Here is a 20,055-nt window from a genome sequence, read left to right on the forward strand (position 1 = left end):
GTTTACTGTTTCATTATGGAAGTACTATAGGTTTATTAACTTTAAAAACTTGAGAAAAGTGCAAAATACAGAACAAAGGGGAAAAGCAGTACCCAGAGCACTCTCATTTAACAATCCTGTTATTTCCCTCCAGTCTTTTTCTTGCATCTACTTTTCTTCTTTCTCCCTCCTTCAAAGCACATTTGACAACATTGTGTATACACACACTTGGATATACCTTTTTTCCAAGAAGGTATCCATTTACACATTCTTTTCACCTTTTGTGAGAAAGCAATTTCAAAAGTTATCACCAGATATTTCACTTCAGAAAACATTTTTAATGTTTCACAAATTGAACAAATTCTTTCAAACAAGATGAATAAACAAAACTTCCTTCTTGTTAAATCCAATGGCCTTTTCTTTCCTTGTTCTCTGAGACAATACTGCTTACACCTGATTTCTTTCTTTTTTTTTAAGATTTTATTTATTTATTTGACAAAGAGAATCATCAGGCTCATGAGCTAGCAGAAGCAGGGGGAGTGGCAGGCAGAGCTAGAGGGAGAAGCAGGCTCCCCACTGAGCATGGAGTCAGAGAGGACTTGATCCCAGGATTCTGAGATCATGACCTGAGCTGAAGGCAGACCCTTCACTGACTGAACCGCCCAGGAGCCCCACATCTGATTTACTTCTATTTACCCCTCGACACTTCCTCCTTCTTGTGTTCTGTGACACAATTCTGGATCTTATCTTACTTCTCTTTGTACACATTACATTACTATGTCTTTTCAGTAATGAAGAGGTTGGTAGGGTGCATGCCAGCACTATTAGAAAACAAAGGCAGAGGGAGCAGGAAATTTAACAACTACTGAGTGACTATTATATGTCAGTAACACGATGGATACTTCCAAGGTGAACAAAACACAGTCCCAGCTTTGGGCCAATAATCTACTGGGAAAAACAGTCACTCAGTGAATAAATATGAAATTAAAAATTGTTGTTTCTATTACAAAGGGTGATATGGGGGTCCATTTTGAAAGGGAACTTCATTCAGATTAGAAGCCATAGAAAGCCTACAGAAAGAAATTATATTCAAAACCAGTAACTTCAAGTTAATTCTCTCTCATTTGTCAGCTTTCAATTCAATCACAATGTCCTCTGGGAAGCTTTAACTGACCTCCCTGAATAGGGAAAAGCCCACTATCAGACATTCTCAGACTATAAACTTTTTTAGTTTGTCGAAGTACTTTCCCCAACTACAAACAATTTTTCAAAGTACTTATCACAGTTATAATTTTTCATTTGTTTAATTCCTGACTCTTCACTGGACTAGAATTTCTAGAAGGGCAGAGACTTTTGTTTAATGCTGTTTCTCAAGCAGTAAGAACAGTACCAGGTATAGAATAGGTATTAATTAAATATTTATTCAAAGAAAGGGGGGGGGAAGTCCAGATCCCACCTTTGAAAATCTTTACTGCATTCTTAACAATACAAAATCAATTCAAATGGAACACATAGTAGATAAGTCCCAGTGTGTGTGGCTCAATTTTAAATCAACTAGAGATTCAAAGGGAAAAGCCAGGCTGACTGCCATAATTTTTGGAAGGGGTGAGACCTGACCTAGTTTTAAAGAATAGTTAAGGATTTATAAAGGTCCTCAAAACACTCAAGTTTAATTCAAGATTTCCCAATAGTCCTGCCCATATTTATTCACAGCTTAGAAGCAAATTTCTAAATTAAGGAACAAAGAAATGCCTCTCCCCTTGATTTACAAAATTACAGTATTACATTAATTCACAAATTACTACATTTACAAAATAACATTACACTTATATTACATTGTTATATTCTGTTTTTATTGTTGTTTTGTTCTCCTTCAGTTTATACTTGGATATGATCAGTCATAGGCAGGTAAACCAGTTCTCTGGGGAAAAATTAAACCTGATTTGTAGGGCTTATTGACTTCCATAGTATAAATAATTCCACTATGGCTCATCTCAATCTAGCGATACTTCTATAGCGGCTTACAAAATTCCTAAATATCTCACAATTGGTTCTCATTCACCTGTTAAGATCCAAACAGAACACATCATTGTTCTATTCGAGAATTTGGGCCAGGACAGAGGCCTAGAATCACCTTCTGGATCTAGAGCCCACGGCTAGACACAGTCATTCACAGAAGCCTGGAACTCTGCTTCTGGCACTAACTAGCTACACAAGTCAATTAAGCCTCTGTCTCAATTTTCTCACAGTAAAACAGAGATAATTCTTGGGTCTTTCTAACTCACAGGGCTAGTGAAAAATCAAATGATGGATGTATAAGTTTCTTCTCAAGTTTTTTTTAAAGCACTCTTTCAAAACAAGCTGGTTCGTTCAGTATATAAATTAAACCCCCAGGGTTTGTACTGGTTTTGATCTGGTTTGCATTTTAAAACCCCAGCAGCTGGTTTTAATGAAAAGTGATAGCCACAGCATCTCACCCTTTTCATGTTTAATTCTTCATGACAGTCAAATAAATGCATGGTTTGTGTTTTGCTTTAAAACAGTAATCTGTCAGAATAAGAGAATATTAGAAAAGGGAATAGAAAATGTCAATTTGCTAAATCGAATTTTAAATATAGAAACTTTTCCTATTTGGCAATCACAGTGTCACTTGTCACAGATGCTCATGTAGCAATATGGAGCTTTCAAATATTTAAATATAGCAATTAGAGTGCACACCTTGCAAAGAAAACAATTACAAATGCCTGGTTTTTCCACAGGCTTTTAAAAGACATATCCAAATTATAGCTATGTAGACCATATATATAGTTTAGAGGATCCTTCAAGTCTTACTAAAATAGAAGTACAGTATTTTCTCAATATCAATCAAGAGTAATTCTGTACCTTTAAACCAATACATCGTAATCACTTAAAATAATTATTTTGATTTCTCTTTTTTTTTTTCTTTAATAGTGCAGAGAAAATTCTTAGGCTGTTTACAAATTAGGACGATTTGGCAGCCAGTCTATATTCAATCCAGAATGTTGTTGGCTTAACAACTAGCTGAAGAAAAATACCTGTTGCAGAAATTTAATAAGCAACTAAAAAGCATGTTAGTACTAACTGTATGTAGGCTATTGTGATAGATTTCATAAGAAAGCCTAATACAGAGACAAGCCATATATATATACCTTATCACTGCTATCTGAGTATTTCCCTCCAACTCTAGCTGCTGTGACGGCATCATCAGAGCACACGTACTGCTTGATCTTATACATGGGAAATAACTAATATCTCAGTTCAAGAACACTGTTGATACTTTACTGATTTGGGAAAATACGCTGATTTTAAAAACAACTACTGTTATTTATTGACACTTTAACCTGTACCAAGTATTGTGCTAAATGTTTTCTAGCCCTTATCCTGTTTAATAGTCACATTAATTTTGGATGAAGTACTATTTTCCATTCTCATTTTATAGATGAAGACATTGAGCTCAAGAGAGTACATGCCATTTGCATGTGCCTTTGAAATTGTAAAAATCATCTAGATCCATGAATGACTACAGAAGAACGTGCTATCTGGGTGCCTGGGTGGCTCAGTCAGTTAAGCATCTGTCTTTGGCTCAGGCCATTACCCAGAATGGGGCCCCCCCTCTGGGCTTCCGGAGGGCGGGGGTTTCTGCTTCTCCCTTTGCCTCATAGTGCCAGCTCCCCCCCAATGTTTGCACTCTTGCTCACTCACTCACTCTTCTCTCTCAAATAAATAAAATCATTAAAAGAAAAAAGAGTAATGTGCTGTTTCTTTATCAGATATAATCATAAGCAGAGAACAAAAAGGGGGAAAGAAAATGACATTTGATGAGCCCCACTTCATAGGACATTTTAGAAACCTCATCTCATTGCATCCTTAGAACAGCCTTTTGAGGTAGTTATTAGCTCCATTTTGTAGGTGAGATGTCGGTCTAAAATAAGTTAAGACACCTGCCAAGGTGGTAACACAAGAAGCTAGAACCAGAAATGCATGGGTTCACTTAGATGCAGATTTATTTCGGTAACTCCAGTACAGTACTGTAAATGGATTTTCTCTCCTTATGATGTTCTAGTAACATTTTTTCCTAGCTTACTCTATTGTACTGCATAGAGTATATAATATATATATATAATATGTATTTACCAACTGTTTATGTTATTGCTGACACTTCCGGTCAACAATCAGCTATTAATAGGTAAGTCAAAGCTACAATCAGCTATTAAGAGGAAGTCAAAAGTGCTATGTGATAGTTTTTGACTGCGAGGGGTCTGGTGCCCCTAACTACCTCATGTTGTTCATGGGTCAAGTGTATAAAAGTAGGTCTTCCAAGTGCATTATTCACATGTAAATAGCACGGGATACCCATATATTTACCTGGATCATTTGCATTACTTCCATTATAATTAAATACATATTAAGGGAAGGGAGAAATAAGTCTCCAATTTAGCTGGAATCCTCCAACAAAAATAAAAATACGGTAGGACAGGGAACAAAATTCAGAGAGAGAAGAAACTGTCTTAACCCTTCTTTATTACCAGGCTCCCTATCCCCTATCCCACTGAAGCATACCTTGGGGTTGAGTTCTGGGAGAAATAGTGGTAGGATTGGCTGTTGAACTATTTCTCAGCAAAGTGTCCATTAAATTTCATAAGTGACATGAGGAATTTTAACTGAAATCTCCATACTTATTTATGTATGAGTTTTCCTTTTTTATATATACCTTGTCTACATAGGCTTGAAAAAAATCTTTTATCAAAATGTTTGTCTCCCTGATTGTATTATTTCCACAATTCATAATGGACTTACACTTAGCCTTAAATAATGACTGCTGCAATAAACTGACATTTAAAGGAGTATATACTTTATCAGTGGAAGTTCCTGATTTAATCACTCTGTGACATAATTAATCAGCAAACACAGCCCTCAGTGCCTGGTCACCATGGCCACACCCCTAAATAGACTGTCATCTACTCCATCACATGTCATGGAGGGCTCATTAAAACTGCAGCTAGGGCGCCTGGGTGGCTCAGCGGGTTAAAGCCTCTGCCTTCAACTCAGGTCATGATCCCAGGGTCCTGGGATCGAGGCCCGCATCAGGCTCTCTGCTCAGCACGGAGCCTGCTTCCTCCTCTCTCTCTCTCTGTCTGCCTCTCTGCCTACTTGTGATGTCTGTCAAATAAATAAATAAAATCTTAAAAAAAAAAAACTGCAGCTAAATTTGGGGTTTTTACATTTTCTTGTAATCAACTTTTTTATTTTTGAGGCACTTCATATTTACAGAAAAGTTGTGAAAACAGAACACAAAGTTCTTGGATAATCTGCACCCTACCCTATCTCCTTATTGTTAACATCTCGCATTAGCATGATGTATTTGTGACAATTAATGAAGAATATCAATATTTTATTATTAACTAAAATCAATACTTTATTCAGACTTCCTTCACTTTTTTATGTAATGCTTTTTTCTGGTCCAGGATCCTGTCCTTAATACCACATTGCATTTAGTCCTGATGTCTCATTAGGCTCCTCTCCACTGTGACCATTTCTCATATGGCCCTTGTTTTTGAAGACTATATTAGTTTTCTAGGGCTTCCATAACAAAGTATCACAAACTGGGTGGCTTCGACAACAGAAACTTATTCTCTCATAGTTGCGGAGGCTAGAAGTCCTAAATCAAGCTAAGCTCTCTCTGAAGGCTGTAGGGAAGAAATCCTCCTTCATCTCTTCTAACTTCTGATGGTTGCTGGTAATCTCTGGCTTTCCTTGGCTTGTAGCTGGATCACTCAAATCTCTGCTCTGTCTTCATATGGCCTCCCTTGGGAGTCTATCTATCTCCAAATTTCCTTCTTCTCGTAAGGACACCGCATTATGATTCACTGGCAAAGACCCTGTCCAAATGCAGTCACATTCTTAAGTACAGAGTGGGAGGACTTGAGCATATCTTTCTGGGGGACACAATTCAACCTGCAGTAATGAACCTGCCTGCCTTTTGAGGAGTACTGTATTTTGATATTCTATAGGATGTCTCGCAACTGGGATTTGTTTGATGTTTTTCTCATGATTAAGCTGGAGTTAAAGGTTTGGAGGAGGAAGACCATAAAGATATGTGCCACTCTAGCCACACCATATCCAAAGTCCATGTTGTTAGCTATGACAACACTGCTTATGCTAACCTTGCTCACTGACTAAAGTAGCATGTGTCATGTCTCCCCATTATTAAGTGACCTCCCTCCCCACCACTCTACAGACCTGTTTGGAAGAAGTCACTATATGTAGTCCACGCTTACATGGTGGAGAGTTAAGCACCACCTCTTAGAGAGGGAATGTCTGCGTGAATTATTTAGAATTCTTCTGTATGGGAGATTTGTGTATTTTCCACTATCTGCCTATTTATTCTATTTTTTAATTAACAGAAATGATAGAAAACTGTACAAGAAAGGATCTGATTCATCAACTAGAAACTCTTGATCATTCATCCCCTGCTAAACTCCTATCTCAGGTGGTTCAGATGAGATCTGAGTTAGGCTCCCATTCTGCACTGGGTACAGCACAGTGTTGAGTGGAGAGAGAAAGAGAGAAATTGAGGCATGAGAGAGATCATAGCCTTTAACACAAAACCTTGGCTAACACCACCAAAAGACAAAGGGAATTTTAAAAAGTAAACATTATCTAAGAAGTTCAGATCTTCCCAGAAGCAAAAAGCTGTTGAGTGCAGATTCTCAGAAGAGGTAGAAGAATATTCCCTGTGGGCATTTTCTTCCAAAATAAGAATAAAAGTACAGCTTTTCCTGCCAGATCAGTTCTCAACCAAATACATATCAGGGAACAACATCTGGGAATAAGAAGTAAAGAAAACCATCTCACCTAACTCACCTCTTCCCTCCACCCCAGTAATTTTTTTTTTTTCAAATCTCTATTTTTTGAAAATTAGCCCTAAGGGTTAGTATTCATTGACATTCTATGAACCTTTTGGAAAGGTTCCAAAATGAAAGTTTGTGTCACTGACTAGTGCAAAACAAAAGCTACTGAGGAAATACTCATAGGAGTATTTTTATTGTGAGACAGTGTTTTTCCATCGTAGTGCCACAAGCTAAATTTTTACATTTCAACATATTTTACAAAGGCAAACAGATAGAGTATGTGGGCCAGACATGACCCAACCGGGTAGAAGGAAAGCTATGTTCTGAAATCATCTTTAATGAAATGGAAACTCTTGAATTCAAATTTTATTATGATGTATTAAATGGCCTCTAAAAATAGTAAATCATAAAACCTTACAGGTACAGTGAGAAGAGTTTTAACCCACGGATGAGATATAACATTTTAATATTTAACTACCCCGTTGCCACATGATTACCTTTCTCTGTCTTACCTCGAGCAAAGGACATGAAGAGGTAAACAAAACACTGTTGGTGCTTTACTCTGCATTTTTAGTACAGCTCCTCAAGTCGATCTACGGTTTTACAAACTGTACGAAATATTGTTACAGTAAATGGTTACAACCTACAGAGTGGCGAATGTCACCTTAAAGAAATGATTATACTCAAGTCATCCTGCGTTTCTAAATCACAAATACATCCCCTCATGGTTATAAGTAAGAAATGTTTAATTTCTAAACTATACAGGACATTAAGCAATGCAATTCTGTTTAAATGAAGGTTAAATAAAGCTTTCTACTGTATTATAATATATATCACCCTCAAATTATTTCCCAGATATTTTTATTAAAAGATGCTACTTTTCATCTCAAGCTCATTTCTTTTTGTCTGACATACTACTCAAACATTGGTTATTCTGGTAAGAGGACACAGAGGTATCATATCAATAATTACTCATTATTTCAATTTGTTCTATTTTTCTCAAGATATGGTTTTAGAGATACCAATGTGAGCATAATGGTTATATGGGGGCAGGTGTATCACGTTTAACATCCATAACTTTGTAAGTCAACAGAAAGTTGATGACTTGGGCTAATAAGGTAAAATTCTTCTATCATTCTTAACTAACCCTTTTTCCTATTATTCCACACTGCTTAACATTTTGTTGACAAAGATAAAAATGGACTCCTTTCAAAATACTACTCTTCACTTATCTTCAAAAACAGAGGCAGTCCCAATATGCTGTTAGAAAGTGATTTGACAAAGAACAGTCAAAACAAAGATCAATTCCAGTAATTATCTACATTTGGCTGAATATAAAAATAACTGATCATCAGTCAGTACTGCTCCTAAGAAAACAAATCCTAACAAAATCTTCCTTGAAAACTTTCCCATCTTATTTGGAAATTTTAGGTTAAAAAAGAAAGAAAGAAAAGCTGTATTTAGGAAAAGAGCACATTACAGGCAGTGTTAGGACAGCATAGTATCAAGTTTAAGGGAAGTTAGATTAGGAGTGGGTCTAGAAAAGAAAATCTCCCCCAAAGAAGGGTTGAATCAAAGAAGGCAACAAAAAGATCTTTAGAAATGTATAGAAGAGGAGGGGAGGCAGCCATCATCAGGATCATTTAGTTCTATGTGGCAAGGAGAAAGAGAGAAATGCAAAGTGGGCACCTTATGCTTGGGGCGGCGGGGCATGGAGGGCATTCAGTTAATAAAAGCCTTCCTTCAGGCTGTGATGCATGGGCTGAGTAAGCTGAGAAGAGCAAAGACAAGGGTCAGCATGGTACATTTAGGAAACCACCAGCAGTTCAGAGTCACTGAAGAATAATTTAAGAGGTAGAAAGTAATGAGGGAGCTAAAACAGCACTGCCTTTCACAGGAGGCAAAATTAATTTACATCAAATTTTGTTAGACCAAAAATCCATGTTTACTAACCATTGTCTGTGTAATTGCTATTCACAATAAATATTAAGATTACATTTCTTTCTTTGTATAATCTCTTATCTTTAGAATAATCATCTTGCCTTCAAACCTTAGTTTTCCTTCCCTTCCATTAATGTCATCCCTTCTCTCTGCACCAGGAGTGAAGTTTCCTTTCAATGCATTTAAACATAATCTATTCCACTTTCATTTCTGTCTTTCTGCAGGCCTCTCTTCCTGATCTCTATGCATTGCCTCATGCACAGTGTTCACTGAGGTATCCAAATCAACACTATCCTATACATTACTTTCATTTCCTGCTGTCTCAGATCTTTGTTTCCTGGATCCCATAACTCCCTCTTCCTTACTTTTACTTTTTTCTTTTGGGAGGGCACATACTTCAGAGTGTAAGAAAGCTAATTTCTAAAGCTTTACATGACTGCAACATGTTTAATTCAACCTTCACAGAGGACCAGTAGTTTGTCTTGGTTTCCGGGTTTATATTGCAAATTATTTTTGCCCCAGAATTTTGAAGCCATTGATCTGTCTTCAGTGTTGCTGCTGAGATGTTAGGTGCCATTCTGTTTCTCAGTGACCTATTTTTTTTTCTTTCTGCAGTTCTAGAGTTTGGGAATCTTCACTTTTCTCCCCCCGATTTTTCTGAAATCTCGTGAATATACTGCTATAGCTGTTTTTTAAAAATTCAATATATTAGAAACTCAAGAGGTCTTTTCAAATTTGAAAATCACTGTCCTTAACTTCTAAGAAATTTTCTCGAGTTCTTTCTTTGAGCATTTCTTCACGACGCTTTCTAAAACTCTGCCTTTCTAAAGAATTCTACTGTTCTATTCTGAGGACTGAGTCTCTAATGTTATTGCCTTTTCGCATTTGTTTGTCATTTCCTGGTATTTCTGTTCTACTTTCTGAGTGGCTTCCTTAACTTCATCTCCAAAAAAATCATTTTAAATTTTTCAAATCTTCTATCAATTTTCAATTTCCAGGAGCACATTTTTATGCTTTTCTTAAAAAATAATACTTGTTCTTACTTCCAGATTGCAGTGCATTCTTTGATCTTCCTGAAAATATTGAAGATAATATTCTCCTTCTTCCTTTATGTCTATTGCTGTCAATTTCTTCGTTTTCTCCAGGCTTGTTTTGGTCTCCAAATTTCTTCAAATGTCTAGCAATCATTGGTTACCATCCACACTGAACACGAAACACTAAAAGGACAATTAGAAAGCCTGTGTTGCCGAAAGGTAGGCTTCCCTGTGGAACGGTCTCCTTGAGCTATTCCACTGGGAGACCACCAACCATTGGTATCCAAAGGTCTTTTGCACAGAAGCATCAGATTCTTCAAAGAAGCATCTTCCAACTGAGTATCTGGAGAATATAAAACTGACTGCCAAATTTTTGGAGATAAATAGGAGAATGTGCACTGGGGGCATCTCACTACTTAGTGTTTCATTTAATTTCCTACCCTCCTTCTGTACCTTGGTATCCCCCACTCAAGAGTTCTCTCGCTCACATTCTCCAGAGAATTGACTTCCAGTGTTGCTCGAGTATGGGGAGGCATCTGAGGTCTAAGTTCACTTTAAACACACTTACCACTGTTTTCATGTCACTCTCGTTGTCGAGCCTTTCTAAGATTCTGAAGTGTCTCTCCCTAGCAGCTCAGGTTCCAGCTTCTTAGTACTTGTAGGTCAGTTACCATCACCCATGGGCTTTTCAGAGTCACTTTATCTCTCTGGGTTTCTACCCGTTTTGAATCCCCTTACTGTCACTGTTTTGGAAGGAGTGGAATAAATCTGTGTTTGATCTGCCTTTTCCTGTAACATATTTTCATTGTCAAAACACTGGCAAATATTTATTAATGAAAACCTTAGGAGAAAGTCACTTCCTTAGGAGAAAGTCACTTCCACTATGAACTTGAGAGGTTAAGATGGACTATGAAATATGAGCACAAGTTTATACTAAAAACAAAAAGACTAGGACAGCCAGAGGGAAAGCAACACAAAAATGAAGAAAATTTACCTAACATAAAGTCAGCTGATATTTTGGTAGTGTATGTTTAACTACCTGTTGTTATATATAACAACAAATGCTATTTTCAAATCCCAGGAAAGAAACAACAATTACAGTGTTTAAAAGTGAGGCAATATCCCCAACTAAATCAGGATTATTGTTAATTTTAAAAATGCCTTGTTTTTCTAGAAATTAAGTCATACCTTTAAATGCACAATAGAGTTAGATGACTAAATGAAACTTAGATAAATAATCAGTGACTTAAATTATTCAGATTTTTTTTCCAAAGAGAAGTCCTATTTACTTATTTTTTTAAAGATTTGCTTATCTATGAGAAAGAGAGAAAGGGTGTGTGGGAGAAGGAGCAGAGGGAGAGAATCTCAAGTAGACTCCTTGCTGACCACAGAGCCACACATGGGGCTTAAGCCCATGACCCTGAGTTTATGACCTCAGAAAAAATCAAGAGCAACAGCCAGATGCCCAACCAACTGAGCCACCCAGGCACCCCAAGAAGCCTTATTTAGTGAATACAGGTGGGAATGAATTCTTTGTCAGCTCCCCAAAAGAGAAATCAGAGATATCTGTGCATTAGTTTTAAAATCAAGTTGCCCATAAATGTAGTGTAAAACTCTTTTATTAGGAGGTTAGATATTTACATAGTCATAAAAATTAAAGAAGAGGGGCCCCTGGGTGGCTCAGTGGGTTAAGCCTTTGCCCTCGGTTCAGATCATGATCTCAGGGTCCTGGGATCGAGCCCCATGTCAGGCTCTCTGCTCAGTGGGGAGCCTGCTTCCCCCACTCTCTCTGCCTGCCTCTGCCTACCTGTGATCTCTCTCTGTCAGATAAATAAATAAAATCTCTAAAAAAATAAGAATAATAAATAAATAAATAAAAATTAAGATAAAACTTTAAGTCCAATGGGAAAAAAAATTATAATTGACACTACTAAATTTCATACTTAAAGGCAGTAAATACAAGCTTTGGCTATGTATAATATTAACCTTGAAAAATGTCTACTATATTCTAACAACAGAAGCACTCAAAAATAGGAGCACAGTTCTTCATAAGCCTCAAATTACCCATGAACTGGGATAAATCTAGACATATTTCTGTTTGCTACTGTAAAAAAAAAAAAAAAAGATAATTTATTAAGCATCTTAGTGTGTGAGTTACTGTGTAAGCTCTTTATATACATTATCTTACTTAATTCTTATCCACCTTATGAGGTTGTAAGAGCTTACTTATACCAGACAGGCCAAGACCCCTCACCAAGAGGGTTCCTGGCTTTGTAGGAGGAAGAATTCAAGAGGAAGTATTTTAGAGAAAAAGGACAAAGTTTTATTAAGTACAGAAGAATGGAGCTACCTCACAAAGAAGCGGTCTCTCCTCCCACATAAGAAAGAGGACCCCCGCTTCACTTCTAATGAAGGATTTTGTTAGGTTTGTTTTTTTTTTTTTTTTAATTAGCTAACCTATAGGGAGGGGGCTTACTCTAACTTTGGATTTATCACTTACGTTAGGTGGTTAGTTATTCCACTGTCTTAGGGTTATGGAATTACCCACAGTGAGCATTTTTAAGAATGTCCACCTTTTGTAGCTTTTATTCCTGGAGGGAATGGGGTCTCATAATTTTCCATGAGTTGAATCTTGTGATTCTGTTTATGATACTCACTTTTAGGTTAAGGGTCAGCCTAAAACCAAAATGGCTTTACTTTGGTCAGCTTGTCTCTTTAGTCTCCCTTCCCTCCTGCCTCATCATTATCCTATGTTAATTAGGAATCTGGGACATACAAAAGCTATAAGTAAAGATAACTTGGCCATGACATCTACGTACCATGGCTAAGGTTTACCAAGTCATGTTTTTAACTATCGCATACTTCCCTTTAACTATTAATAAATCCAGTATTTTTAAAATTGGTCAGGGATATGTCAACACTGATTAATTAAAAGCCAAAATGACCTTTGTAAGTTCAAATAAGATCCATTCAATAGTAATCGTCACCAGCCAATACCGGTACTAATTTATTCAATCATTCACTCATTCAACAAACATTTACTATGTAACCATTATGTGCCTATCAGTGATCTAAATGAGCACTGTTAAATAAAACTTCCTGTGATGCTGAACATGTGTGATATCATCACTATCCAACACAGTAGCTGAGCACAAGTGTTGAACTCTTGAAGTGTGGCTAGTACCATTGAAAAACTGTAATTTTAATTTTATTAAGTTTAAATTAGCTTAGGGGTACCTGGGTGGCTCAGTTGGTTAAGAACCCAACTCGATCTCAGCTCAGGTCTTGATTTCAGGGTCATGAGTTCTCACTCCATGTTGGGCTCCACACTGGGCATGGAGTTGTTGTTGTTGTTTTTTTAAATTAAAATTAAATTAGTTTATATTTAAATATAAATAGCCACATTTGACCAATGGCTATCATACTAGACAGGAGAGCTCTAGATACTGAGAGCCCAGTTGGCAGACATGGTTCCCAATTTCATGGAGCTCACAGTCTAGTGAGAAAGCCAACATGAATGATAATAAATATTACAGTTTCTGTTAATGGCTTAGCAGGAAAAGAATAGAAAAGGTGTATTTATAAGCATATAAAGTCAGACTCAGTCACATCTAGCAATGAAAATCTAAAAACTATAAGATTAAAAGATTCACGCTGAAAATGTTATTTCAGGGTTTCCTCATTTAAAATCCTGCATAGGGGTGCCTGGGTGGCTCAGTGGATCTGCCTTCAGCTCAGGTCATGATCCCAGGGTCCTGGGATCGAGCCCCGCATCGGGCTCTCTGCTTAGCGCGAGCCTGCTTCCCTTCCTCTCTCTCTGCCTGCCTCTCTTCCTACTTGTGATCTCTGTCTGATAATAAATAAATAAAATCTTTAAAAAAAATAAAATAAAATCCAGGATAATTAGTGAACCACTGAAACAAAGAGCTGATGCATTTTTTGAAAGTGCCTTCAATGTTTTAAGACTGATGCACAGAAACCGTGTTCTGTGAGCTAAGAAATCTATGTTCAAATAATTCTGAATAAAGAGAATTTCTTTTTATCCTATTAACAACCTGAATTTAAACAAAATAAACTGAAAGAAAGTAGGAAAGAGAAATCAGAAAATAAAACAGTAAAACCTATAAAATGCAAACTTTAGATACTCCAAGTTTAAGAATCTGAATTTGAGGGATCAGGAAGTGAGAGAAAAACAAGTGACGTACTATCCACTTGGAAAGAAATGGAACTTTTTCACGGCAACAAGTCCTTTGGGCCAGTGTCAATTAGAAAGAAAGAAAGAAAGAAAGAAAGAAAGAAAGAAAGAAAGAAAGAAAAGTTTTTCTGGAAATTACATTCCTAGATTTGAGCACCTGGAAATGTAATAGAGCAAAAAGAACTCTATATATTAAATTAATAAGATAAAAAGTGGTGCTTGGGTCAGCAGAGGAAGGGAGACTCACCAAATACCTTCATGTTCCTGCATCATATTGTACGGATTTTTGTTTGGGAAGTTAAGATAGATTTGTTTGGGTAAGTAGGCTATTTCAAGTAAAAGGGAAGAGGAAATTTGAAGAGGGAATTAGCGCAAGCGCTAGTAATGCCACATTTGCATTTTCTTCCTTTCCCATCTTTCCCATCTCTAAGCTACTAGAATAGTCCATAGACTGAGATAAGTAAAAGTGGGGGAGAAGCATGACCTGATTTAGTTGAAATGTGTTGTTTATAAGAAGAATAAGTTTAGCAATTCTAAATAGTTCCCCAATTAATTCCAGCTCTGTATTAAATAAACTAGGTGTAATTCAGCTGGCATAACTGCTATCTACCATTTTAAACCAACTGTTTTATAAAATCAATGCACTAAGAGAACTGAACTACCAGTGTAAGTGCTAACAGCAATGGAGGAAGAGGAGCAGGAGCTGCCATTTAGATAGCGCTATACGCCAGGCACGATTCTAAGTGCTTTAAATATCTTTGTCACAACCACCTCATGAGGTAAAGACCATTACTAGCCTCACTTTACAGATGAACTAAGCTAGGGACTGACTTTAATCAAATTCCCAATGTCGAAGAGCTAATAGGGAGTAGATATGGAAAAGAATCTAACCACTTTGCCATACAGAAGAAAACAATGTTCAAAGAGTCGGTTTTTGCCCAAAATCACATGATCACATAGCATCTATACAGAACTAAAAGAATTTTTTTGTGTTGCTATAAATTTATTATAATAAGAGTACACGCATTTGTACAGAAAAGAACTAACAGTGTAACTTTACTTATAAAGAAGAAAGAAAAGGAATGGCTTTGAACGCTTATGAAGTAAAGGCAAGACAAAATCAGGAATGCAACCTAGAGTTTCAAATGATAACAAAATTCCAAAAGGTCACGGCATCACCTTGACTTTTGATCAGCAAAATCCCTGCCTATAACAGAGTATTTCTCTATGGGAACACATTTCCAATTGTATAATAGCAATCAATAAAACTAGAATTGACTTTCATATTCAACTTTAGGATAGCATATGTTTTTACAAACATGGTAACATATGAATTATTGTAACAGAAATAAAGCAATAAGGTAATAAAAAAGGCTCTATGAAAATGTAGAAATAATCCATTTTATCTCTATTAAGCAGAAGTATATACAGTGGGTGATTTTCCTCCGACTTCTTTGGAAAATATATTTTCTCAGAAATTTCAACAAATCAACTTAAAAACATTTGTTGATTTTCCTAACATAATTTTACATATTTTTACTGAATTTGATGAGGAAAGGAGTTAAGTTTTCCTTCAGCTACTAAATTAAGTGTCAGCATAGCTTAAACTCAGCAAACTCATTTCAATATATTACACTATAAGAGAATACATGATTATTCCTGATAAAACTTTTTTTATATTTGGTATTATTTCTTAAAGCAGTTTTCAAACTCCATATATTTGTGTCATGTAAGCAGTAAAAATCTATTAATAAGAGGACTGCCAGGATATTAAGTGATTTTTTTTTTTTTTAAGTGGGGCAGGGGGTGGAGGGTCAGAGGAAGGTAGAGAATCTTAAGCAGGCTACACGTCTAGCACAGAGCCCAATGCTGGGCTCCGCCTGATTTCACAACCTCACAACCCTGAGCCAAAATCAAGAGCTGGATGCTTAACAGACAGCCACCCAGGTGCCCCTTAAGTAATCATTTGATGAGCTAAACTGGAATCATTTCAGAAGCTTCTGTGATAAAATTTGAATCAATCTAATATTATTGCCTCCTAAAACTTAAATTTATTATTATTTTTTTAAGATTTTATTTATTTATTTGACAGAGAGAGATCACAAGTAGACAGAGAGGCAGGCAGAGAGAGAGAGAGAGAGGGAAGCAGGCTCCCTGCTGAGCAGAGAGCCTCATGCAGGACTCAATCCCAGGACCCTGAGATCACGACCTGAGCTGAAGGCAGCAGCTTAATCCACTGAGCCACCCAGGCGCCCCTTAAATTATTATTCTTATACTTAAATCCAATCAATGTTTCCCCACTGCTCTCCAGAAAGCATCCAATTCAATTAGCTAGCATAGTACTCTTTTCTGATCTGGATTTTTTTTAACTGGATTTTTACATTTAAAGCTTCCTTTCGGGGCACCTGAGTGGCTCAGTGGGTTAAGCCTCTGCCTTCGGCTCAGGTCATGATCCCAGGGTCCTGGGATCGAGCCCCACATCAGGATCTCTGCTCAGCAGGGAGACTGTTTCCTCCTCTCTCTCTCGCTGCCTGCCTCTCTGCCTACTTGTGATCTCTGTCTGTCAAATAAATAAATAAAGTCTTTAAAAATAAATAAATAAATAAATAAATAAAGCTTCCTTTCCACCATTTCTGCCTTCCTGCCATCTCCCCTGTTCCATCCCAGACCACTCCTCCACCCTGAACCCTCCCTATATTTGCAGGCAGACTATATACATCATTTTGAAGATTCTTGCCATCAAGTAACATCTTCTATCTGGAATATTCTCTCACCCAAAAATCTCCCTGCCACCTTCATCTGGCTAGCTCCTAGTCAAACTTCAGATCTAGAGAGGTCCTCCCTGATTTCTGTAAAGTAGGATGGAGAGATGCCTCTTTCATGTGTTCCCATTATATTTGAGACTAACATGAAGATGCACTTAGCATCCTACAGTAACCTCCTACTTTTGTTGTTTGTATATAGGACTCTAAGTTTCTTGAGGGCAGGGGCTAAATAATTTTACTAAACACAAAGTGTGAAGCAGAGTTCCTAATACATAGTAAGTTCTCAGTAAAAATGTATTCAATGAATGAAAAACATTACACCAACAATTATTTTTTTACTTGGCCAAATTAAGATGTTTATCTCAAATCTTATTAAGAAAAAACATAATGAAACTATGTTCTAAAAGCAAGAAAAACTGACAGGAACTATTTTAGTTAGTCAGAGTTAAAAGCAGACAATATTTAGCATCAACAGCCTCTAACAGAAGCCACTCAAGGAAAACAGCAAGCATGGTCCATTACTATGCCCAAATCCCTCTAAGTTACCCCGTCCACACTGTAAAATACACATCTCCCTCCTCTTGCCTTTCCATCTTGACTTCACTTACCACCAGCCACCTTCCTTATTTTTCCCAAATGGAAAGGTAAAAAAAAAATCCTCATCTAACCATATCCTCTCACCTTGGCAATTCTGCCCCTTGTCTGATGGTATCAGTCCTACCGGAATCTAACCACTTTCTGCGAGTGTGAGGAGATTCTGTTCCTAGACTTGCCATTGGGACATCCTGGATGCCAACTTGATTTAGGTTTGTTGTAAGATTAGAAAACAGTGAACACCAAAGTTAATACTATTCCTTGCTTTGTCAATACTATTCCTAACTCTGAGCCCTTGGACATGTTAAACTCATGGGATGTTCATTAGTACTGATTAAGCTGGAAATTAGGGTATTTCCAGGAGTTCTCTGCAGCTCTATTCTAGTACATTAGTTCGGTGACATCAGTCACAGAGGCTAGCACACCAGCTCAGTGTACTTCTTGTCAACTAAATTCACTCTAAGGATCACCTGACAAAACAGAAATGGAAGAAAGTATCGTATCTTCTCATGGTATTGGGGAGAGGTCAGGGGGAGTTAACATAGGTAACTTTGAGGACTTGATATACGTTACCCTCACAACCTCTAAAGCCTGCCTACACTGCCTATAAAGAAAGCTTGTGATATATATAGATGTAGATGTATCTATATACCTGTAGATAAAAAGATCTATTTTTTTACAGTTTAGCTGGTAAGAAGCCCTGGGAACAGCACATAGCCGCACAGAGTAGCACACTCCTCCAACTTCAGTTAGCTAGGAAGAATAAGATGTAAGATGAATGTCCCTGTTCTCCCAAGAACCAAAGCTGCTCTATTCTGGGATGCTAAAAAAGGAAATGTTTCTAGGAAACAAGTGTTTGAATTTTATGAGATATGATATGTTTACAAGAGTAGTACTTAATCTTAACTGCCACTGTTGTCACCTCGGGGAAGGCAAGTTTTGCCAAGAGCCATGTGGCTGCTTCCCTGCCATGAAAGATATAGGATGAAGCAAAGTGGCCCTACTCCAGAAGCAGCAGTAGGTGCCAAGACAGAAAATCAAAGAATCCACCTGATCTAGGCCCAGACGCTTAAGAAAGAAGAAAAATGACCAACTAATAATCTACTGATGTAAGTGGGCAAAGGACAGGTGATCCACAGCATGGATTTGGCTGCCCTTGCCAAGCTTACAAAGCCTCAAATGGCAATGCTTGACTCAGAAAACAAAGCCCTTCTGCTTCCCTGCACACCCCGGAGGGCATGAGCAAGCTTGCACATAAGGCAATTCCCCAGCATCCAAAGACCACTTTCCAATTCCTAAAAAATAATAATAGTATTTCTGCCAAGAAAAAAAAAAATGGTTTTAGGGCGCTATTTCAGAGCTACTGGAAACAATCAAAACTTACTCCAATGTTTGTGCTGTGGTACCGTGGGACAGTGAAAAGAGCATATCATGAAGACAGAAGAGACGAAAAAGCACACGTGGGTCACTTAAGATTTACTACCTAAAGCTACATCTCTTAGTTCTTTATTTTCCTGAAGAAATGTATATTGGAGGGAAATAGAAATGGAGAGGTTTTCTTTAAATACGGATTTTTAAAAATGAGATTCACTGAAGTAAAAACTAATTCCAATCAATCAGATACAACTCAAGAGAAATACAAGATCCTCAGAGCAAAAACATGTTACCAAATACATTCTCTCTCTCTCTCTCTCTCTCTCTTTCTCTCTCTCTCTCTCTCACACACACACACACACACACACACACACACACACACACAGAAATTTCCTTTGCTTACCATTCCAGGCCTAACACATTCTGTCCTCAATAATTTCTCCAGTCCTCCATATTCTCTCTAGCACTCCCACCTATAAACCTTCACTTCGTCTCACTCTCTTCTGAGCATATCTTGCACTGATTCACCTTCAAGCCTCTGCTCTTACCTTAAATGCTCTTCCTGCCACTTCATACCTCCCTTCTAGCAACTGCTCAATTCCACTCTTAGTACCTACATTTTAGTCTTCCCAGACCAGACATTAACAGTATCTAGTCCTTTGACAACTATTTATCATGTTTAGTATTTTTTAATGTAGTTACGAAGAAGAACTCTATTTGTTCCTTTGTATCTCTGACACAATTCTGGGGTGTGGCGAATTAGTACAATCTTCTGCAAAGTGAATGCTCTACTAAAGTCAAACATATGCTAAAAGAAGAGACCTGGAATTGTAGTGATCAAAGGCATTTACACATTTACACATGACTACCTGATACAAATGAGCTTGAGGTAAAACTGATGCAAAATAAAAACTAGTTTAGAAGTACAGAAAAAACTAAACTTTTTTTTAAAAACATTATTTAACAGAACTTCAATAATCACAATTAGGTAAGAGTAGAAATACCAATAAAAGTACTATTGTCGGTGTGGTCATATATCAATGATTTTAACACATGATCTAAAAAGCAGAACTTTGGGTAAAAGTAAGCCTATTTATATCAAGGAGGCTCAGAACTGACTCAGAGGAAAAAGTATTATCCTCTGACTCATCAAGACCACTTCCTGAAACACCCAATGTTTTTCTTGGAAGGAAGTCTATACAAGTGCCATTTCATTCAAACACTGATTAGACAAAATTGAAGTCTAACACAAAATGGACAAAAAGACATGTATTTTCCAAAGCCAAACAAGTTTCAAAGTA

At 37.1% G+C, this 20,055-nt stretch overlaps 1 protein-coding gene across 4 annotated transcripts in view; it reads right to left on the reverse strand.

The window, feature by feature from the left end:
• The window catches only part of EPS8 (epidermal growth factor receptor pathway substrate 8), a 179,412-nt gene that overhangs the window by 65,692 nt on the left and 93,665 nt on the right, over positions 1–20,055 (reverse strand). The gene's annotated exons all lie outside the window — the stretch shown is intronic.

The sequence above is a fragment of the Lontra canadensis genome, unplaced genomic scaffold (genome assembly GCF_010015895.1).
Source record: "Lontra canadensis isolate GAN:19392208 unplaced genomic scaffold, GSC_riverotter_1.0 scaffold9, whole genome shotgun sequence".
Lineage (NCBI taxonomy): Eukaryota > Metazoa > Chordata > Mammalia > Carnivora > Mustelidae > Lontra > Lontra canadensis.